Raw genomic sequence first — 24,961 nt, forward strand, 5'->3', positions numbered from 1 at the left:
TTTTTCTCTTTAAATAAAATTAGATATTTTCTATATATCAAAATATCTTGCCAATGCTCTCGATATTATTATATACACGGTAGAATAGCTTTCTTGGTGATATACACCTTCTCATTTTAATTCACATTGGAATTTATTTATATCAAAATATAGTGTTAATACTCTCGGTAACTAAACCCCTTGGGTTTAGTTCCAGTATTGCATAACAATTTTAATTAGAAGATTAGGACATTCATCGGAGCCACCGCTTACGATGATCAGTCGTATAACAGAAATCTGTAACCTTTTCTACTAGTACAAGAACGACACCTTTTTCTCCTGGTTATCACCCTGGCCGCATACAGCCTACGTGTCCCATTTTGTTATGCACACACTTTGTAGGTCCTTGAGTACACATGGTACCGTCTCCTACGGTACTGCTGGTCTCCCTAGTACCGTAGTACTAGAGTCTACCCCTCCCATCCGTTTCAAAGAATCCTACCATATACTCGGAAGTTGAATTATATCAGAGTTCCCCAAGCGCAATGCTTGTTGATAGGCACAACTTGTCTTATATATATGTGCTTCTAAGAATTTTTGGTGAAGTACTGTAGATAATGTGGGTTGACCGTTGTCAACAGATAAATATTTAAAGGCGAGTTTCTTTTGACATTATCGTCAAATTATTCAAAATAAATTGAATTATTATTTTTCGAAGATTGGAAGATACTTGAATGTTTTTCTGAAGTTCAAAAAATATTTTAAAACAGGACTTACGATTTTAATCATATAAAATCCTTTAATAAATATTTATTAATTAAATCATAATTATTAAATAATTAAACCTCAAATAATTTCTTTTAAATGAATATTTGAAATAATATTCCTCAACTGATAAAATTAAATTAAATCTTTACTGAATATTTAAGTATCGGACATTATAACGACGTAAACGCTACGATCCATGGTTTCGATTTAACAATCCTCTATTACCAATCACTCAATATTCAACAATAAATCATTTAATCACTTAGTTATCCCAAGAACTCAAAGTTGTGTGTTCATCAACATCATCTTTATCAACTAATTCATCCACAACAATCAAACTAACATATAATCACTACTACTTTAACCTACATCCAGGATCCATACTTTTCTTGAAAGGTTCTTACTAAAAAAGTTTGAAAGAAAGTTTTATGCATTTATTGAGTTCTTGGAAGGCTCTCCTTGGATGGATGATTCTTGATATACCTTTAGGTATGCTGAAAGATCCTTAATCATCCAAGAAATCAACAAAAACAAACTTGGATTACACTTAGCAAAAAAACAAAATAAAGTTGGATTACTATTTGGTCACTATTCATCATCATCCTAAACATTGTATTTTCCTATGATAAATTCAAAGGAATGGGGAGCAAGATTTATTTTACCTTAGTTTGATAATATGGAAGCTTGAGAATTAATTGGAGATTTTATCCATAGGTAGAGCTTGAGATTTAAATTTCTTCCCCTTAGCTTTTCTTGAAAGGGCCGAATAGAAAAAAGTATGAGGGAGAGAGAGAAATGATTGGATGCTTGCTTGGTTAATATTGATGTTGGTTGATTTTGTTGTTTATTAGATATGCATCTTGCTTGTGTAAATCAAGAAGCGGGATTTTCCAAGGCTAGAAGCTAGGTTAGTACACAAACACCATCATTTCTACTATTCATCCAACAAAGTTGCTATGCTTCTTAGAAATGTTACTATTTAATCACAAATCCTTGGTTGCATTTTGTACTAATTGGTTGGCATGGGAATTTGCATGGTTTTATTTCGTTTATTCATTCACTAACGTACTTACTTAGTCGCTTCCTTGTAATCGTGGTAAATCCTCGTAAAAGATTCACGAGGTAATCCTTTCTTCTTTATATTTTATAATTTTGTACTTGGGTTTTATTTGTAGGATTTTAAATCCTTGATCGTAATGTGATTCTCGTATTTCTTGATAGTTCATAAAATAAGGTCGTTTTTAAATATCGGTTTACTTCGAGAACTAATGACTTTTACATACACTTATTTGGTACGTATAATGATAATATCAACTCAGAAACTTAATTTACATACCTCAATATAGTGTGGGCTCAAAAGTTTTTCCTTGATCGTCAGGATTGCTATTTATTCATTGTATTACAAAGTCTCAAAAATTCGGGTTATTAAAGTCTTCCAACATGATTAAATTAAAAAATATATAAATTAAAAAAATAACTAAAAAAAATAAATATGCATTGCGTGTCAACACTTTAGTTAGTGTAAAAAATATTCCATTTTCGTCTTCACCACCTATTTGCTCCGTCATTTGAAAACAACTCATTCAATTCATTATAGTTTAAAATATGTTTGGTCTTCCACTTAAATAGCATCAGGTTTTACTTATATATCATTATTATACATAGGTATACAAATGTATATTACATATTAGACTTATATGTAACAACAATTTGATGGGAAGCTCGATTTAGGTTATATACAAGTAGAACTATACATGTCGATATATCATCTCTTATTTTGGGTAAAATTATTTGGTGATTAATTTTTCTAGCACAATGAAGTATAAGGAGGCGAGTAATGAATAGGGTTTGACAAGTCTGGGACACTTGTTTTTGTTTTAAGTAAATAGCTATGTATCGGTATTGTTGTATAATTGAAAAATAATTATTTCTCTTCCATCATGATTAAAGCTGAGTATTCAGTTTGTTCTGTCAGAAACCCAAATAAACAAAAACCAGAATTCTTAAAATCCATGGACTGAACCGAATCAAACCAGACCGAAATACTCTAAGAAACCGAACTGAAAATTTAAGATCGGTTCAGTTCGGTTTGAAAAAAGTTGAAATTTTAAAACTGCACTTCCGGCTAGCTATCACATGTTTACCTTCAAAATTTAAAAGCTTTAAATGGAAACCTTAAAACTTAGTAATATGAATGTCGTTAGTGAGAAAACAGTGATTAAATATTCAAACAGTCTAAACCATTATTAAGTAAACCATGACACATGGGGATGAGATTCAATCCAATGGTACCCAGGTGATGAAATTAAATTAGCGGCGATTGTGTTTGAGTTTGGGTTTATGAGAGATCAGATTTAGATTATAGATTTATTTAGACCATATTTAGTTTATCATTTAATAAATTATATCATACAAAATTAGATATACATACATATATTTTAGTTAATTTGATTAAAACCGAACTTATATTTTGAAAAACCAAACCAAACCAATTTTTTTGGTTTAAACCAAAAAACCGAAATCATCAAAAATTTTAAAAAAACTCAATCCTGATCGAACCAAAATTGTCCGATTCGGTTTTTTAGTTTCAGTTCAATTTTGTTCAGCCCTAATCATGAACTTTACAAATTTCGAAAGAAAGTTTAGTTACCAAATTCCATCAAATCTTTTATCCCCTATTTACTACTTCTCTCCTCCAAAAACTCTACAGCATTGGTAGGAGAGAAAATTTCAAAATTTTCTTCAAGAATCTTTTCTCTTCTCTCTCAATCTCAACTCTGGAGCACAATGTTAATGCGCTTTCTTCCTTCTAATTTCTTTTTAATTTTTTCCTTCGTTTTGCTTAAATTTTTCGTGAAACCCATTCTTTAAATATGTAGGCCTATCCATTTCTTAAATGCGTATTAGACTTAACCATTCCTGAAATGGTTATTAGCTAATATTTGTGGCCAAAAATTTCAAAAATAATATTCTTGTTACATTATCTAAAAATTGTATTTTCCGTCTTCACCATGCACACGCTATTAAGCACTCTTGACCTCCATTAAAGAAGCGAAGATCTCAACCATTGCAACAACCTTTTATTGATTTTTTCGCGATCTATTCTGTTAGGTCCCGAATTATCATAGAAGGGGAGGGGGGTTGAATAAGATAATCACTAAATTAAAAATTCTTTCGAATCTTTAGCGGATATAGATTTAGTGCTCGGTTAGTGGTTTCGTGTTCTTGAGAAAAATAGTGTTTGGAACAATAAAACGAGGAACAATAAACCTAATCACCTGTTATTTACTTTGTATGGCGACTCAGAGTACTACTACTACTTAATAATAAAATGCAGCAGCTCTATGGCGACTACTCAGTACATCCTTTTGTACTTAAACACTAATAAAAACTTTTGTACACGTTTTCATTTCCATTTTCTTTTATTTCTTTTTTTTGATTTTCTTTTTACTTTTTATTTTTGTTTTCTTTTCTCTTTTCTTTTGTTTTCTTTTTGTTTTGTTTTCCTTTTCCTTTTTCTATTTTCTTTAACTTTTTCCTTTTCCTTTTTCTTCTTTTTATTTTTAAGTTTAAATTGTAACTAAATTAATTTATAAAATAAACTTAAATAAAACTTATATAAATAAACTAATTTAGATTTATAAAATAAACTTATTTAAAGTTTATAAGATAAATCATTTTAAGTTTATTAAATAAATTATATTAAAGTCCACTAAATAAATTTATTTAATTTAACAATTAAAATTTGAGCTTCGCCAGTCCCCTAAGTTGTTTAGATGTATACCCCACACACCTCTTCTCGTACTTTAACAGATAAACGTTCAATCCAAGTATGTTCCTCAACTTAACAATTCTTCTAAAAATAATACCCAGATTCCTTTCACGAGCTGTTCACGCCTAGTGCAACTGGTCTGGTTCACAGACGACTAACCCCGATTCAGGTCTTTGTATTATGGCCTTGATTAAATTGTTAAGCTTGCAACAACTTTATCACTTCAGACATTGACTGTCAATAAACAACTGTACTTTCACTGAAATCCTTTATGGTACTTTAGACAACGTCTTCATTAACCTCTATATATACCATGTCTTCAATTCTCCAGATTCCTATGCTTCGAACACTATCTGTCTTCCATCAATGCCAATACACTGAAATCTTCTGGTAGCACTTATACACTGAATCTTTAACATTTCTGAAACCTCGAAAGTCTTTAACCTTTAGTCTTTACTGAGGCATGGACATATTAATGAGCTTCTTTCAGTGACCTATAAACAAATTTCAAGCTTTCTTCTAATCTTTTGATTCTTTGTATTTGCCTTGTCTTCATTTCTTCTGATTTCTTGTGTAGACATAGTATTATAAACCTGTCATGTTCTAGTGTTGTTCTCGTGTTGAGTTATCACGTAACTATTCATAGAGCTACGCAGTCTCACCAATAATCTCCCCATATTTGATTGTTAAATCTAACAAACAAATTAAATAGAGAGGATAGCTTAACTAATAACTAGAAAAAGTAATGTACCGGAACTTGTAAATAATGTTACTGGTTTTCTGGATCAGATACTGCATTTCCAGATTTCTTGAGTAACTGAAATGAAAGATGCTTGTTCCTTTAGCACTGAACTGATTTTCACGTAGTTTCATCTTTATTTCCTTGGTTCTTCAAATCTCTTCCAGATAATACTTATCAGTCTTGAAGTAATCATCAACAACTTCTTTTGTACAACCATATTTCCTATTGAGAACCGCATATCTCTCTTGCTTCTCCCCCTATAAGAATCAACAGCTTAAAGGAGATCACCTTCGTTTACCACCTCTCTTGTACAATAGGATCCGCAGATAAAAACCAATGGTACTCCCCTTTTGGAAAACAACTTATTCCCTTATGAAGAATAGTGATGAACCAAACCACTTCTTCTGATCACTAGGAATCACTAGGAAATCACCTTGTGTTTACCACCTCTCCCGTATAATAGGATCCGTAGTTACAAACAACAATGGTGTGGTGTAGTGTACATGTGCTTTACCTTTTTCCTCATGCCTGCTATTTCTCCCCCTTAGTTGAGGAATCCTCCAAACTATTACTTAAGCTTTTATCTCCCCCTAAGAGACGGAATGTATGTTGTTGTCTGAAGGAGTTCTCATATGTTACTTGATTGGAAAAGAAATAACAAGTCAAAGTTTGATCAACCATGTTCCTTTAAATGCTATAATAATGACTTCATTGTTGATCCTCATGTTCACCAATCTTCCCAAGTCCTTATACCTCCCAAATGTGAGATCACCAATTGTTACCAATTGTTAGCTCCCAAATGGTTAGGTCCCAAAATATTCTAATACAATCTGTAAATGTTAGGTCCCTAAGAGTTAGCTTCCAATCATAAATAGATTCGAGACCCGAAGTATTAAGAACCATGTTTAGGGATAGGGAATGGGATATGGTTTTTGTCTTTCTTCCTCACTGTGAGTGTGTGATTCTGTTTTGTGTACCTCACATGTGTTTCACTCTTCTCCCCACTCGTGTTTACACTCATTGTCACAAGTGTATCACTCCTCTCATAGCTCCAAAATCCAGCTGTACGTACAAGGAAAATCACCTTAGCCATCCTTAAGGAGGTCAGAGGTGGTGCAATGGGAGTTCACAAATCCTCATCCTTGTTAGACTCGTCAGATGAATCTGAGTCATAATCTACAAGTTGCTAGTTTCCCTTTTAGGGTTCCTTATTTGAACTTTGAGAAGGTAAACAATGATCCAAAAAATTTAGCATAAAGATCAAATTTCCCTTTTAATGTCTGTGAAGACATTTCCTTGTGACTCATCAGGTAAATCTGAATCATTTTCAACAAGTTTCCGATCTGCACCTATCTCAGATCCACTATCCGCAGATACATCCAGGTTTATTAGTCCTGGGAGGTAGACACTAACCACTGACATATGGCTATTGGATCAGTGTCCTCTCATATCACCTGTAAAGGCAATTAATCCATTATAGAACCTTGAACAATCGAATCTGACCTTGAAATGGTCGAAACTCTTGATTCTGTCAATTCATCCTTTGTGTGTGTAACTTATCCTTGTGCATCAAGAATTGATTATGTTTGAGGTGGTGACACTACATCAGATACACTGGCCGACAGGCGAAGTTCAATAGATGCACCCTGTTGAGAGGATGAATCTAGTAACTGTTTTTGTGCCTTTTCAGCCATTACATCTTTTTGAGAAGATGTATGGGGGCTAGCAGTTGCCTCAGTTTTAATACTACTCATCTTTGTAGGAGACAGAGCTGTTGGGTTGATTTCAGAATCTTCCTTATGTGGTGCACTAAGGCACTATTTTCCCTCACGCTCATTCATACTTCATTTTAGGGGTAAGAGAGTGTTGGTTCGTTTTGTTTCTGTGTTTGTCTTTACAGTCTGGGATAGAAGTTGTGGGTTTTCAACCTCATGACTATCAAATGAAAGAATGCCATTGGAGGCTGAACCTTCATCACAGAGCATATGGCAATATAGAGATAAAATGCACTTAAGATCTATAATGAATGAAAATTATTGTTAGTCCCTTAACAATATAGCAAGAATTACAGAAGGGGGGGTTGAATGGAATTCTTGAACCTTTTTCTTAAAATAAAAATGCTCAAACTCGAATATAAATATAAGTGTATTGATTAGCACAATGCGGAATAAAAACTTAAGTGAACCAAAACACAAGTAATTAAAAAAAAGAGTCTTTAAAAACTTTCTGGTGGATTTAACCAATTCCACAAGAGATATATATTATATCGAGAAAACTCTGTGTGCAAGAATGCTCACAGCTGCTTACAAATATGAACTACTGAGAATACAGAGAAATGCTAATAATTATGCTTACAAATGTTTCTCACTTTTTGTATCTCAGATCTATATTTCTATTTGCTACTTCTTGGTTTATATATTACCAAGATTACAAAGTCAAAAGACAAGATCATCATAAAAACTATCGGGTCTAATGCTTTGCTACTTTGTTCTCTATTACCCAGTTAATAGGCTTCCTCATTCCATTTGCATACACTTCGACGCATGTGACCAGTTTTCACTGTCAACTGATATTTGAATTCTTTATCCGTTGAGTACATGATCATCCGTCGACTTCATGATCATCCGTTGATGGCTTCATTGATCACCTGTCAACTGCTATATTGAACATCCGTTGATAGCTATCTGATCATCTGTCGATGGCTTTGTTAATCATCCGTCGGTAGCTATTTTGGCACTTGACTTCAATTCATTTATGCAGAATTACAAGACATCATCTATGTATAATTAATCAACCTATTCTGCATATCTAGTTAAAGTCAACATGATTTATATGCTACTATAGAATTTATACAAAGGTGTATGCATAAATGTGCTACAGACTCAGTATTACATAAGCTACTCACTCGATGGATAATAAGTCATCATCCGTCAGGACTATAATGAGTTATCCGTCGGGACTATAATTCTTATCCGTCGAGTGCTACAATATTTCACTAAGTAAAATCTACTTAGGTGTTTTGTTTATGTAATCATCAAGTACACAACATATGCACAACAATCTCCCCCAAATTATGTCTACTGGAATTGTAGCCATAAATTAAGAGATACTTGATGATAACAAAACACCCTAAACATACATCTTTAAAGAAAAGTAGATAATATTGAAAAGTGCTTCAAATAACAAAATGTACAAAGTTTAGCTCACAGTCATTTTCAAGATGCTCCTCTAGCCTGAGCAGATTTTCCTAGTTTCTTGAAGGTCTGGATCTTCTTCCAAGCTTTTTGTTGTTTTCTTCAATCTGATTTTGGAGCTGCCTGTGAAATTCCAATTCATCAGATTCTGAGAGATTTAGCTTTCCTTGCATTTCCAAGAGAGTCTCATTGCTGGAAATGCTCAATTGGTCTTCTAATCTGAAGAATCTGCTCACACCTTTGTCATCTATGAACTCTATCAGCAGTAGGGCCTTAGATGCACTCTTCTCCCTGTGTATGGGATGATTAAAGTCTTTGGGAGTGCATCTTTAGCTCTAACACTCCTTAGTTCTTCAATCTTCTTCAGTACTAGTCTTCTTGCAGTGATATTAAACCCAAAGTTCTTCTTGAAGGATGAATAAACTTTAATCAGTACAACTTGGCTTTCTTGAAGAATCCTATGAAGTGGCCACAGAATCTCCCTTCCTCCTTTGTACTTGAACACTAACCTTTCAAGTAGGTTTCTGTATGCATCAATTCCCCTCACTTCATCTAGTTCATCCAGATAGAGGTTTAGATCAGAAAATTCTTTGATGTCACACAAGTACAGATAGTCTCCCCTATTGACTTTGGGCTGAGCTTTGACTATAGTCTCCCCTATTGACAAGTACAGCTTCACTTTCTTGACTGCTCTTGACTTTATCCTTTTTGGCTTGCTAAGGATTGGTAGACTGAAGTCAGGAATTGGCATGTTATCCCATTCTATTGGCTCATCCTTTGGCATAATAGGTTCACCATGAATATTCCTGTAGGGATCCACCACCCTTATATCTTCAAATACCACAGAGGGCTTTGATGCTTGAGTTGTAGCTGGTGTGGATTCCTTAGGAAATTGACCTTCCAATTCCTTGTCAACAATATCCAGTTTCCTTTTAGTTCCTTTAGCCAATTCTTTCTTTCTTGGAGATTTCTTCTGTTCTTCAACTTGTTTCCTTGATTCAGTAGCTTCAGATGGTTGAGAGGGAATTTGTTGAGATGAATTCACAGCCTGTAGCTTGGCCAAGATAGCAATATGCTCTTTCTTTTGTTTAGTTTCTTTGCATCTAGAGTAGCTTGCTTCTTTTCCTGCTTTAATCTGGCTTTTTCTTCTCTCTTTGCTTGAGCAAATTGAGGATGTCCAGCTACCACACAAATTTCCTTCCCATTTTTGAATATCTTAGCAATCCTCCTTTTAGAAGCTGAATCAGTTGGATCTTTATAGAAAACAATTGATCTTGACAGAAGCTTCTTCTCATCAGGCTTGGGTGTCTCATACATAGTGTCCAAGGGGTTTTTCAAGGATGATTTTGAGTAGTTTACCCTTGGTTTGAGAATCATTTCAGCCTTTGGAGACTTGATGCAGGAAGATTGTCCTCTTTCCAGATAGTTCATGCTCATCTCATTCACACTGATTTGCTTGACTTGAGAGTGATGGATGGATGACTTAGCTGGCTCCTTGACAAGTTGGAACTTCTTCTGTATCTCCTCATCAATCTTCTCCCAGTTGACCAAACTCAACTTTTCCTTCTCAGCAACTTTCAAGGTAGCTGCTGCTGCTTGAATCAGATCTATACCATCTGCAACTGGTGGCTTTGAGACAGTAATCGAAGGCACAATTACTTTACTGATTTTTATCTGAAGTTTCTCCCCCTCACTTGGTCCTTTCTCCCCCTTTCTGTTTTCATCAAGTTGAGGAGTCAAGCCTTGTGCTTTAGCCAGTTGCATTAGAAGACTGGTCTGAGACTGTTGATTTTGAAGAATGGTGACCACAGAGTTTTCAATAACTTGAACTCTGTCCTCCAATTTGGCCAGCTTCTTTTCAGCATCTGATTCTCTTCTCAGTCTCAGTAGCAGATCTTGCATGGTACCATAGGGCATGATTGAATCCAGCTTCTCAGAATTATAGGTCTTCAAGTCAGCTATATCCTTTTTGAGTTCATCCACACTCAGATTCTGTCTTAATTGTTGTAGCTTCAGGAGATATAGAGAATTTAGGTGGGCTTGAAAAATAGCCTTGGTACCAGCATTTGAGGTGTTCTGAATGGCCTTTTGGATAGACATGATTTGTTTGACTAAGGATACATTGAATTATCCTGTTGTAGACTCCTTTGTCAATGCCCATTCAGGTAAATCTGGAATAGAACTTGGGCCTTCATCTCCCCCTAAGTTCATGCTTCCATCAAATGAAACAGAGTCATCATCATCAGAATTTACTCCAAATTCTTCAGATGTCTCACCAGCTGTAGGAGGCATCAAATTGACAGCAGCTTTATCCCTTTGTAGAGATTGTGAAGTATGTACTAGATTTAAAGTCTTCTATGCCTCCTCATTGCCCTGAGTAGCCAACAGTTGATAGGCTGACACGGGATGAGTAAAAGTGTCAGCATCCAAGGAAATGTTATCAATTATAGCCTTGTAATGTTGCTGAAATTGTCTTTCCTTTTCAGCATCATCCACAATCATTGACTCATGAGCAATGGTTGGATCCACCCTTATACCCTTTGTACCTGCTTTTCTCTCATGTTCTCTCTTTTGTTGTATCAGGGTCTCACCCTGGCTCCCCACCCTCACACCCTCACCTTCACCTACTAATGTGGGACTCCTCTCACTCCCTTTTTCCAATCCTGAAGAAATGGATTGCAGATTTTCATTCATTTCCTCTCCTTTTTCCTGGGAGCAACCCAGACTCTCACTCAAAACAATCTGCTCTCTCAATCCTAAGAGTGACTGTACAACCACTAAATCTTCTACACGTGAAATAATTGAAGTTTGAAGTTGTGCAGAGAACTCGACGGATGAGTGATATCCATCGAGTGAGTAGTTTTTCTATCCGACGGATAACTGCTGTTAGGCTTATCCGTCGGGATACAATCACTACTCGACGGATGAGCAATATCCGTCGAGAGAGTAGAAATAAATGAGGTGGGAATAGAAACTATTGTTGACTCTGTGTTGATTGAAGATATTTTAGGCACAGATGACACAACAGTTCCTGAAAGAATTGGCAAGTGAGCCAACAAATCATCTAAAAGATGATGCTCACTTGCACTAGATTTTAGCTTCCCCAACAGAGTTAAAGAAGGGGAATCATGGATTGATGTGTTTATCATATCGACATCCAGAGAGTTGGTTGGTGATTATGGTGTTAGAGGTGCTTCTATAACTATAGATTTTGGCTGTGACTCCACATTTATTGGAGCCACATCAAACTGAATTTGAGAAGGTGCAGTGACTGTGTCTGTTACACCAGTTTGCACTATGTGTGAACCCTGTGCATCCCCAAATGTTTTTGATTTCTTCTTTCTGACATAAGTTTGGGGTGAGCTTGTGTCCCTAACCCTCTTGGCCTGTGCTCTTGGTTGAGAGCTTTGTTCAATAGCTACATCCTTTTGGGAGGATACAACTAGAAATGAGCTTTTGTCCTTTTTAAGCACTGCCGTTTGTTGTGAAACTGCAGTGTGGCTAGGCTGGGATTCACTCAACTCTCCAACCTTATTCTTGGGGTTTCTTTTATGTTCACCCCTTCCCTCACCTGACTTACCCTCCTTCACACTCCCCTCTTTGGCTTTTGTGGATTTTTCAACTGGCATCTTTTGAGAGATACCAGAGAGGGTTTTCTTTGATTTGGATTTGGAAATAGTAGTAGGTCTGACAGCTTTAGTAAGCAACTGTTTGGTCATTAGCACAGTTGTCATACCTACTCCTGAACTCAAAGAAATTGTGGAGGTTGGAATAGTTGTAGGGATGGATGAACTTACCTCACTTAGCTGAGGTGCTTGCATTACGGGAAAGTAGAACATTGGCACATCCTTGTGATGATTGGCCCTGTTCTGATCTGCAATGAGCCTTCTCTCTTGAACCCAACAATCCAGTTTGTTATTAGGGTTCTCAAGCACAATCTCTTCATAAAGGTGGTTAGCCAATAACATAAGAAATCTAGCATAATACACATTCTTACCTCTTTTAGCTAACTCACCTAATTTAAAACCTAACTTAGACAAGACAAGGTCACTGAAATTATAAAATTTATCTGTAACTAGCATGTATAGCATGTTAAGCATGGAAATATTCACTGAATCAAAATTACTGATCTTTCCTGAGAAAACCTTTGTAATTACATCACACAAGAAACTCTACTCCTTCCTAAGACCCATTCTCCTAATATCACTCAGTTTAGAAGTAGGAAGAGCATAGTGCATGGAATTAAGCATATTGATAATATCAGTGTCATTGTGTGGTGAAGTCACATTGTTATCAGGAATTTTAAAACATCCTTTTATCACATCACTATTGATACATAATTCTTTACCTTTGATGGTTAGAGTGATGGTCTTATCTATAGAGTTGTAGGTAGCAGTGGTCCACATCTCTTCAACAACTTCATAGAAGATTGTGGGTTATTCCAGCATGGCATAATTGAGCTTGCAATTCTTCACAAAGTCCATCATCTTGTGATAGTCATCCGATTGTCGAATACCCTTGTTAACTAATGCAGTGAAATTGTTCTTCTCATAAATGAACCCAGTTTGAGACATGATCTTTACTACAGGTGCCATTGTTAGAGAATAAGAATTTGAAGAGAAGGAGAGTAGGTGCTTGAGAGAGAATGAAATTAGAGCAGTTGAATTTGAGAATGATAAAAGAAAAGCAATTGCAATGAAATAAGCTTTTATACTATCTCAAAAATAACTGATAAAAATAATAAAGTAAAATAAAGTAACCAATAAAAATGGCCTAAAATAGCCGTTTAAAAAATAAGCTGTAAAAATTCCACCCATTATCCGTCGTGTAATGCTTACAGACTGTAAGTATACTCGATGAATAATGTTCAGGGAATTAACGGCTTAGATTAAGACAATTCGACGGATGAGGATAAACTGTTATCCGTCGAGACATAAAATATTCCAGAAAAGTAATTGATTTTTATTAGCAAATTGTATATCGACGGATTACCAAACTCGATGGATAAGGGTCATCCGTCGAAATGTAAATTTTGACTTAGCCAAAATTTTATCCAAGACTGAAAAATCAATTAAATTTCTGGCTGCATATCAACTTGCAAAATAACTCAGATAGATTTAGGAGTAATTAAGCATACCTAACTCACGTACCAACCTTGAAAAGGTGGATTCATGCAGTGGCTTGGTAAAGATATCTGCAAGGTGCTTCTTACTTGGAACAAAATGTAGCTCCACAGTACCATTCATTACATGTTCCCTTATGAAATGGTACTTGATATCTATGTGCTTTGTCATTGAATGTTGCACTGGATTTTCAGTGATGGCAATTGCACTTGTGTTATCACAGAAAATAGGAATCCTCTCAACTTGCAAACCATAGTCCAGCAATTGATTTCTCATCCATAAAATCTATGCACAACAACTGCCAGCAGCAATATATTCAGCTTCAGCTGTAGAAGTAAAAACTGAATTTTGCTTTTTACTGAACCAGGACACAAGCTTGTTTCCTAGAAATTGACAGGTTCCTGTTGTACTCTTTTTATCAATTCTACAACCTGCATAATCTGCATCTGAATAACCGGTTAGATCAAAACCAGAATCTCTAGGGTACCAAATGCCAAGGTTTGGTGTTTCCTTGAGATATCTGAAAATTCTCTTCATAACTATTAAGTGAGATTCTCTAGGATCAGCCTGAAATCTAGCACATAAACATGTAGCAAACATTATATCTGGCTTACTAGCTGTTAAGTACAGAAGTGAGCCAACCATGCCTCTATAACTTGAAATATCCACAGACTTTTCAGTAGTGTTTAGTTCAAGCTTAGTTGCTGTGGCCATGGGAGTTTTTGCAGATGTGCAATCCATTAGATCAAACTTCCTTAAAAGATCAAAAATATATTTAGTTTGACTAATGAATATTCCATCACTAACTTGCTTAACTTGTAAACCAAGAAAGTAAGTTAGTTCTCCCATCATACTCATTTCATACTTACTTTGCATCAATTTGGCAAACTTTTTGCAAAGTTTCTCATCTGTAGAGCCAAAAATAATATCATCTACATAAATTTGAACAAGTATACTAGAGCCATTAACATTTCTGAAAAATAAAGTTTTATCTACAGTACCTCTTGTGAAGTGATTTTCCAAAAGGAACTTTGATAAAGTGTCATATCAGGCTCTAGGTGCTTGCTTCAGTCCATAAAGTGCTTTCAAAAGATAATAGACATATTCTGGAAAATTTGGATCTTCAAAACCAGGAGGTTGACTGACATAAACTTCTTCCTCCAAATCTCCATTCAGAAAGGCACTTTTGACATCCATTTGATAGACCTTGAAATTGGCATGGGCTGCATAGGCTAAGAAGATTCTGATGGCTTCAAGTCTTGTAACAGGAGCAAATGTTTCATCAAAATCTATTCCTTCTTGTTGACAGTAGCCTTTGGCAACCAATCTAGCTTTATTCTTGACAACTATGCCATTTTCATCCATCTTATTTCTGAATACCCACTTGGTGTCTATTGGATTCTTTCCTTTAGGCTTGGGTACCAGCTTCCACACATTATTCCTTTCAAATTGGTTTAGCTCCTCCTACCTAGCTAATATCCAATCATGATCCAACAAAGCTTCTTCTACCTTCTTTGCTTCTTCCTTGGAAAGAAAGCTGCTGTATAGATATTCTTCTTGAGATGCTCTTCTTGTTTGAACTCTAGAAGAAACATCACCAATGATAAGCTCAAAGGGGTGATCTTTTATCCATTTCCTTTGTTGAGGTAGATTAGCCCTAGATGAAGAAACCTCATTGTTATCTTGATGTGTAATTGAGTTTTGATTGCTAGAAACTCCCCCTGAGTTTGTGGATCTTTGATTTGAGAAAGGGGAACTTTCTATAGGTGATCTATCTTGACTTCCTGCTCCTTTTGATAACCCGACGGATGGTGAATTTTGAGTACCGACGGATGAAGCAGGTTGTCTCCCGACGGATAACACAGATTGCCTTCCGACGGATGAAGCATTATGCAACTCGATAGATGTTGAGTTTTGTAAGTCATATGTCATAGACCTATTTGTATATTCGAGGATTCAACTCAACTCAAATAAGAATGTAATAAGTAAATAGTGGATCTACCGTCAGAGAGATCTCGCAAAGTAATATCTGTCAAAGGATTCAGAGACAAGGTTCATCTACAGACTTGAGGAGTTAATTCACTGGAAGAAGTTCAAGAAGTTGATCATGCCTCAGTGATATAAATCAAGATCGTGGATTTAATCAAGTGACAGAGATCTCGTCAGGGTATCAATAAATTACAAGGATTTAATCTGAAGAAAATCAAAGTGTCAGAGTCAAGACATGAAGAAACGTCACGGAAGTTAGTCACTCATGAACCAGACAGTACATCGAGTGTCAACGTTGAAGTGGTGGAATTGATTCATAATTTTCAGTGATTTTCAGAAGATTTGCAGAAGAATGGTTGCTGCTCAAGACTAGAATTAATTCTCTATTAATTAATTAATTCATCTAATTTAATTAAGAAAATAAATTATATCTGCGAAGAATAATTTATTTATTAATTGAATTAATTGATTAATTAATTCTGAATTAATTCTAGGAATTTTAGGAATTTTCAGAAGCTTAATTGGATTAAATTCAAGCATTAAATCAGCAAGACAATTGAAAATGAACTAGCATGACAATCAGGATTGTCATACCGATTGTCATGCTAGGCCATTTTCCATTGTCATACCGAAAGTTACTCTAGGAGGATAATTGTCTTGCTAGTTCATTCTGATTGTCTTGCTAGTTCATTCAGATTGTCTTGCTAGTTCATTCAATTGTCTCACCGAAAGTCTTGCCAGCTATAGGATTGTCATGCCAAGTCAATTCTATTCGTTTGTTGATTTAAAAAGAAGCAGAAGACCTTCTTTAAATCATCTATCATTCAAACAGAAGAACAAAGAACAAGAAAAGCAGCCGCCTTGAAATATTACATTTTTCATCTGTTTAATCCAAGATCAAAATTCTAGATTGTAAAGTTAAATCCAAACCACTAGAATTATTTATCTTGTTCTTGTGTAACAATCTAGCGGATCAAAATCCCTAGAACTTAATCTCAAATCGCGTTTAGCATTTGATTCTAATTATTGCAAAAATAGAAAAAGTTCATGTCGAATTTATTCTAAATTTGTGATAATTAATTTGAGATTAATTCCTTGTAATCGATACAGTTGTTGTAACACCTTTCAAGTTTAATAATATTTTTATTTAACTTGAATTTTGTTTCACATTTTTTATTCCGCATTTAATTCGATTATTCGGTACTGTTTGTATTCAACCCCCCCTTCTACAAACACATTGGGACCCAACAATTGGTATCAGAGCCTTCTGATTAACGAACAAATCAAGATCCTAGACTTTTGTGATTTTTCAACTCCTTGAATTTTTATTTATTCAAAAATTCATAATGACTTCACATAAAGTTGGAATCGTTAAAATTCCACAATTTGATAAAGAGAATTATATCATGTGGAAGAAGAAGATGCTATTATTTTTACAAGTTGCAAATCCCAAATATTCAAACTTGTTAAAGAAGGGTATAAAAACTCCGATGGTTATTGAACCGGAGGTAATAATAGATGGTGTGGTGACTACTGAAGCTAGAACCTATCCAAAAGAGCCTGAAGATTTTACTCCTGCTGAGAAGGAAGAAGCCTCATTGGATGCCAGCCTTCAATTAATATTAATTGATTCCCTTGATCCCTTGATGAACAGACATGTGATGAACTGTAAAAATTCCAAACACATGTGGGAAACTATTGAGGTGATTAATGAAGGCACAGAGGAAGTTAGGGAGAACAAGTTGGAAATCCTAACCTCTGAATATGAACATTTCAAATCAAATCCAGGAGAAGGAATTACTGAAGTGTTTGAGAGGTACAATGTGTTGATCAACAACCTGAACATCAATGGAAAGTATTATTCAATCAGGGAGGTCAACAAAAAGTTCCTTTTAACACTGCCAGCTCATCTTGAACATAGAATCACTGCCATTAGAGAAGCTAGAGATCTGAGTGAGATTTCTTTGGACAGGCTCTATGGAGTGTTAAAAACCTATGAGTTGGAGCAGATTCAACAGAAGGAAGTCTACGGGAAGGATAGAATGGTCAGCACATTTACTGCACTTGTAGCTGAAGGTCAACAACAACAACAATCTCAACAGTTAGAAAGAATGGTACAGTTTTCCAAGGGTGAGGAAAATGAGTTAGTAGCAGAATATGATCCTCCTACTACAAATCAATCAAGTGATGATTTTTATTCCTTGGAAGAGCTGGAGCAATTGGAAGACGAGTCAATGGCCCAAATTGTCAAGAGATTCTCCCATGTCAGATTCAAGAGGAATCCCAAGCTTAAGTACAAGTCCAACTACAACAAATTCCAGAAAGGTGGATCTTCATCCTCTAACACCAGCAGTGGTGGATACAAAACAGGGATGGTTGATCGGAGCACCATTAGATGCTATAACTGCAATGAGTTGGGACACTTTGCCACAGAATGTAGGAAGCCAAAGCAAGTAAGAAAGAACTCTGAAAGGGCTTATCTGGCAAAGGGAAGAAGCTGGGATGATACTGACAGTGAAGATGAAGAAGAAGGAAATCTTGCTCTTATGGCTATTGATGGAAAAGTTTCATCGTCAAGAATAGAGGTAAAACTTTCTGATGCTGAAATGGTTTATCATCTAAGAGGTAACTTAGATTGTGCACGTCGTGATAATGAACTGTTAAGTTTACAGATCACAGACCTTGAGAAAGAGGTCAATGAATTAAGACTTGTGCACATTAATCAAGACAAATTAAAAGAACAGGTATCTTTTCTAGAGAATAGAGTTGACTGTTATAGAAAACTCGAAACTATTCTCAAAGACAAGATCACCGGTCTTGAGACTAAGGTTAGAGCCTACTTCAATTCTTGTTCGAAGGCTAAAGAGTTCTACAGTAAGCAAGCTGTTAATCAAACATCTGGAATAGGTTATGATTATAATGCTGCTATTGGAGAATTAGGCATAAACTCCCCTCCTCATGTCTGTGCTAAAGGGAGGGAAGTACCATATGTGCTTAAGGGTGTTGATGAACCCCTCTATAAAGCATCAATTGCTGAACCATTTGATGCGACCTCTTCTATTATTCAAGAAGAAATACGTGCTGAGGATCATGCTTATGAGAAGATTGTTTCCAAGTCAAGTGAGTCGAAAGTTCCAGTCAAAGTTGTGAAAGCAACTGAGACTAACTCAGACACACATGAGTTAGATAACAATAATGCCATGTCTACCATGCATAAATTACCTGCTGTTAATCACTCTCATAAAGCATGTGGTGTTGCTAATTGTATGTCTTGTGCTTTTAATATGATGTATGCTTATTTTAATGGTAAGCATGTGTCTAATGATAAGACTACTCCTCGTCAGCATGTGAATAACAAGAAGCATGATAGGTCTAAGAATGCTAGTCCTTCTAAGGCTAGAAAGGAGACATTTGTGCCTAAGCTTAAACAGAAATTTGTTAAGGCTGTTTACAAGGTCAAATGTTCAGTCATTGAGAAAGTTGGGACAATTAATATTAAAAATGTTGTTTTGCCTGACAAAGGACAGTTCTACAAGTATGCCGGGCCCAACCAAGTTTGGGTTCCGAAGAAGGGTTAATCCATTTGTGTTGCAGGGCATTAAAACAGGTGAAACCGGAAGTGTGGATTCTTGACAGTGGATCATCAAGACATATGACCGGAGATAGAGCCCTGCTATCAAATGTGGATTGAGAAAGCTGGCCCCCTGGTTACCTTTGGAGATAACAGCAAAGGTTTATCCGAGGGATATGGCTGTTTGCAAGCTCGGAATGTTATCATTGTAATTTTGTATATTGTGCTAGGTTATTATCAGGAAGCAGTATCTAACATATAGCACCAGTGACGAGACTTGAGAATATTACGACATATCAGACACCTGCTGCACATTACACTTGGAATTGTACTCTAGTAAGATGTGTACAAGTGTACTCCTGTTTGGTGAGTCAACAGAGGAAGTCAGTGCACCACAGTTCATGGACTTTGCAGCTGCAGATCTATTGGACTATGCAATTTCTTCTTCACAATCTCACTTCAGGTTGGTATGAACTAGTATACTGCTCAAGCAATCGTCAAGGACATGGTATGACACTCTAACAGAAGTTATAATTTTATATGAACTAGTAGAGTCGTCATATTTATAACTATTCTATCACTAGGCACAATCATATTGTTTTATATGTGTAGTGATATATTGTTAATGCAACATAACAATTAGTATCTAAAGTACTTGACAAGTATCGGTCAATGATATGTTGTTAACATTATGTTGCAGATATTTATAAGCTCTTGACATGAATGAGAATTACTTAGACTTTACCCTAAGTGATCAATGTTTTATCAAAAACTCATTCATATTGAAAAAACAAAATTAAACTTCTCTCTACATTAGTGATTTCTTATTTCATGTAAAATCTTTTGAAATCACTATTGTAAATCATTTTCTCTCTATTACCATATGTTCTATGATACAGGTTCAGTCTCCAATGACTTTCTTTCATTGACAGTCATGAGGTTGAAAACCCACAACGTCTATCCCAGACTGTAAAGACAAACACAAAAACAGAACCAACCAACACTCTCTTACCACTAAATATAGTATGAATGAGCGTGAGGGAGATAGTGCCTAGTGCACCACATAAGGAAGGTTCTGTAGTCAACCCAGTGGCTCTGTCTCACACATAGATGAGTAGTATTTAAACCGAGACAACTGCTAGCCCCCATACATCTTCTCAAAAAGATGTAATGGCTGAAAAGGCACAAAAACAGTTACTAGATTCATTCTCTCAACAGGGTGCGTCTATTGAATTTTGCCTGTCAGCCAAGGTATCTGATGTAGTGTCACCACTTCAAACATAAACAATTCTTGATGCACAAGAAGAGGTTACACACACAAAGAATGAGTTGACGGAAACAAGAGTTTCGACCATTTTAAGGTCAGATTCGATTGTTCAAGGTTCGTTAGTGGACCAATTGCCTTTACAGGTGTTAGGAGAGGATACTGATCCAAAAGCCATATGTCAGTGGTCAGTATCTACCTCCCCAGGCTTAAATCCCCTGAATGCATCTGCGGATAGTGGATCTGACATAGGTGCAGATCGGCAACTTGTTGACAATGATTCAGATATTACCTGATGAGTCACAAGGAAATGTCTTCACAGACATTAGAAGGGAACTTTGATCTTTATGCTAAATTCGTTGGATCATTGTTTACCTTCCCAGAATTCAAATCTGGAACCCTAAAAGGGAAACTAGCAACTTGTAAATTATGACTCAGATTCATCTGACGAGTTTAACAAGGATGGGGATTTGTGAACTCCCATTGCACCACCTGTGACCTCCTTAAGGATGGCTAAGGTGATTTTCCTTGCAGGTACAGCTGGATTATGGAGCTATGAGAGAAGAGTGATACACTTGTGAGAATGAGTGTAAACACGAGTGGAGAGAAGAGTGAAACACATGTGAGGTACACTAAACAGGATCACACACTCACAGTGAGGAAGAAAGTGAAACTACTTGTTATTTCTTTTCCAACCAAGTGAAATATGAGAACTCCTTCTGACGACGACATACATTCCTTCTTTAAGGGGGAGATAAAAGCTTAAGTAATAGTTTGGAGGATTCCTCAACTAAGGGGGAGAAATAGCAGGGAGTAAGAAAAAGATCCTACATGTACACTACACCACACCATTGTTGTTTGTAACTACGGATCCTATTGTACGGGAGAGGTGGTAAACACAAGGTGATTTCCTAGTAAGGGAAGAAGCTGTTAGGGGAGTACCATTGGTTTTTATCTGCGGATCCTATTGTACGGGAGAGGTGGTAAAACGAAGGTGATCTTCTTTAATCAGTTGATTCTCATAGGGGGAGAAGCAAGAGATATGGGCTTCTCAACAGGAAATGTGGTTGTACAAATGAAGATGGAACTACTTGAAGATATGTTCAGTCTAGAGGAACATCTACTTGGAATCTGGAAAATGTTAAATCTCATCCAGAACTTTTCTGCTATTTACTTTGCATGTATGTTTATATCTTTTTCTTATTTGTTAGTTGAGTTATCCTCTAGGTATTTGTGTGTTATTGTCTAACAAACAAATAGGGGGAGATTGTAAGTCATATGTCATAGACCTATTTGTATATTCGAGGATTCAACTCAACTCAAATAAGAATGTAATAAGTAAATAGTGGATCTACCGTCAGAGAGATCTCGCAAAGTAATATCTGTCAAAGGATTCAGAGACAAGGTTCATCTACAGACTTGAGGAGTTAATTCACTGGAAGAAGTTCAAGAAGTTGATCATGCCTCAGTGATATAAATCAAGATCGTGGATTTAATCAAGTGACAGAGATCTCGTCAGGGTATCAATAAATTACAAGGATTTAATCTGAAGAAAATCAAAGTGTCAGAGTCAAGACATGAAGAAACGTCACGGAAGTTAGTCACTCATGAACCAGACAGTACATCGAGTGTCAACGTTGAAGTGGTGGAATTGATTCATAATTTTCAGTGATTTTCAGAAGATTTGCAGAAGAATGGTTGCTGCTCAAGACTAGAATTAATTCTCTATTAATTAATTAATTCATCTAATTTAATTAAGAAAATAAATTATATCTGCGAAGAATAATTTATTTATTAATTGAATTAATTGATTAATTAATTCTGAATTAATTCTAGGAATTTTAGGAATTTTCAGAAGCTTAATTGGATTAAATTCAAGCATTAAATCAGCAAGACAATTGAAAATGAACTAGCATGACAATCAGGATTGTCATACCGATTGTCATGCTAGGCCATTTTCCATTGTCATACCGAAAGTTACTCTAGGAGGATAATTGTCTTGCTAGTTCATTCTGATTGTCTTGCTAGTTCATTCAGATTGTCTTGCTAGTTCATTCAATTGTCTCACCGAAAGTCTTGCCAGCTATAGGATTGTCATGCCAAGTCAATTCTATTCGTTTGTTGATTTAAAAAGAAGCAGAAGACCTTCTTTAAATCATCTATCATTCAAACAGAAGAACAAAGAACAAGAAAAGCAGCCGCCTTGAAATATTACATTTTTCATCTGTTTAATCCAAGATCAAAATTCTAGATTGTAAAGTTAAATCCAAACCACTAGAATTATTTATCTTGTTCTTGTGTAACAATCTAGCGGATCAAAATCCCTAGAACTTAATCTCAAATCGCGTTTAGCATTTGATTCTAATTATTGCAAAAATAGAAAAAGTTCATGTCGAATTTATTCTAAATTTGTGATAATTAATTTGAGATTAATTCCTTGTAATCGATACAGTTGTTGTAACACCTTTCAAGTTTAATAATATTTTTATTTAACTTGAATTTTGTTTCACATTTTTTATTCCGCATTTAATTCGATTATTCGGTACTGTTTGTATTCAACCCCCCCTTCTACAAACACATTGGGACCCAACAAGTTTTGTGCTTCATTGGTGGTAGATTTATCTGCATTATCCTTAGATACATTCTCTTGATCACTTTCATCATCACTGTCATCACTAACCATCTCCACATTGTCAAATTTGAGGCTCTCATGGTAATCTCCATCTTTCAGTCCTTCAATCTTTTTATCATCAAACACAACATGTATTGATTCCACAACAATATTGGTTCTTAGATTGTAGACTCTATATGCTTTACCAATAGCATATCCAACAAAAATTCCTTCATCTGCTTTAGCATCAAACTTCCCATTTTGGTCAGTTTGATTTCTCAGAATATAGTATTTACAGCGAAAGACATGAAGAAAGTTTAGAGTTGGCTTCTTGTTCTTGAACAATTAATAGGGAGTCTTGAATTTTGCTTGATTAACCAGAGAAATATTCTGAGTGTAACTTCCAGTATTCATGGCTTCAGCCCAGAAATATGTTGGCAATTTTGATTCTTCAAGCATTATCCTTGAAGCTTCAATGAGTGATCTGTTCTTCCTTTCCACTACTCCATTCTGTTGTGGAGTCCTTTCTGCTGAAAACTCATGCAGAATCCCATTTTCCTCACAAAATGCTCTCATAACAAAATTCTTGAACTCAGTTCCATTGTCACTCCTGATTCTTCTAACCTTGAAATCAGGATGATTATTGACTTGCCTTATGTGATTGATGATGATTTCACTAGCCTCATCTTTAGACTTTAGGAAATATGTCCAAGAGAACTTTGAGAAATCATTTATAATTACTAGGCAAAATATTTTCCTTGAGATGGACAATACATTGACTGGTCCAAACAAATCCATGTGAAGCAGTTGCAAAGGTTCTTCAATTGTTAAATCAAGTTTCTTCCTGAATGATGCTTTAATCTGCTTCCCTTTTTGGTAGGCATCACACAGTCCATCCTTTGGAAACTCCACTAGAGGAATGCCTCTGACCAGTTCTTTCTTTACCAGCTCATTCATGGTCTTGAAGTTTAAATGGGATAGCTTCTTGTGCCATAGCCAACTTTCATCCTGACTTGCTTTACTGAGAAGACAAGTTACAGACTCTGCATTGGATGAGTTGAAATCAGCTAGGTACACATTTCCTTTTCTCACACTAGTGAGAACCACTTTGTTGCTTCTTTTATTAGTCACAACACAGGCTTCTGAATTGAAGGTTACTGAATTGCCTTTATCACAAAGCTGGCTGATACTCAACAGATTGTGTTTGAGACCATCCACCAAGGCAACCTCGTCAATGATGACATTGTCCTTTGAAATCAAGCCATATCCCACAGTATAACCCTTGCTGTCATCTCCAAAAGTAATACTTGGGCCAGCTCTCTCCTTGAACTCTGTGAGCAGGGTAAAATCACCAGTCATGTGTCTTGAACAACCACTATCCAAGTACCAAAGATTCTTTCTGTTTACCTGATTGCTTGAGGAACTTGTCTTTGCCTAATCAGACTTGACCATTAGGGCTAGACTGACATAGCTGACATCTTCATCTTCATCCAGACCATCTACTGCCCAGTTATTTTCTTGTGTAATAAAAGCCCTTTCCTTTTGCTTGAGTAGATCAAAATATTTTTGCTTATAATCCACATACTCAAACTTTTTCTTAATGGAATCTGACTTCCTACACTCACTGGAAAAATGCCCTGCCAAACCACATTTGAAACATTTGAATTTTGACTTATCCACCATATTTCTATTTGGCTTGGCTGCTCCAAAGTTCTTCTTGAACTTGAGCTTGGAAAATCTCCTGGAAAAAATGCTAGGTGATCATCAATGTCCTCCATGTCATCTTGGCTCAATGAATCTTCACTTTCTACTGCAAGTCCCTTGCCCTTGTTCTCACAGACCTTTGAAGTTGATTCAACAGCTTCCATCTTCACTTTCTTCTCCTTTTCCAACTCAGCAACTAGTGCAATGGATCCTCCTTTCTTCTTTCCTCTCTCCATCCTTTCAT

Source organism: Apium graveolens, chromosome 10 (genome assembly GCF_009905375.1).
Source record: "Apium graveolens cultivar Ventura chromosome 10, ASM990537v1, whole genome shotgun sequence".
Lineage (NCBI taxonomy): Eukaryota > Viridiplantae > Streptophyta > Magnoliopsida > Apiales > Apiaceae > Apium > Apium graveolens.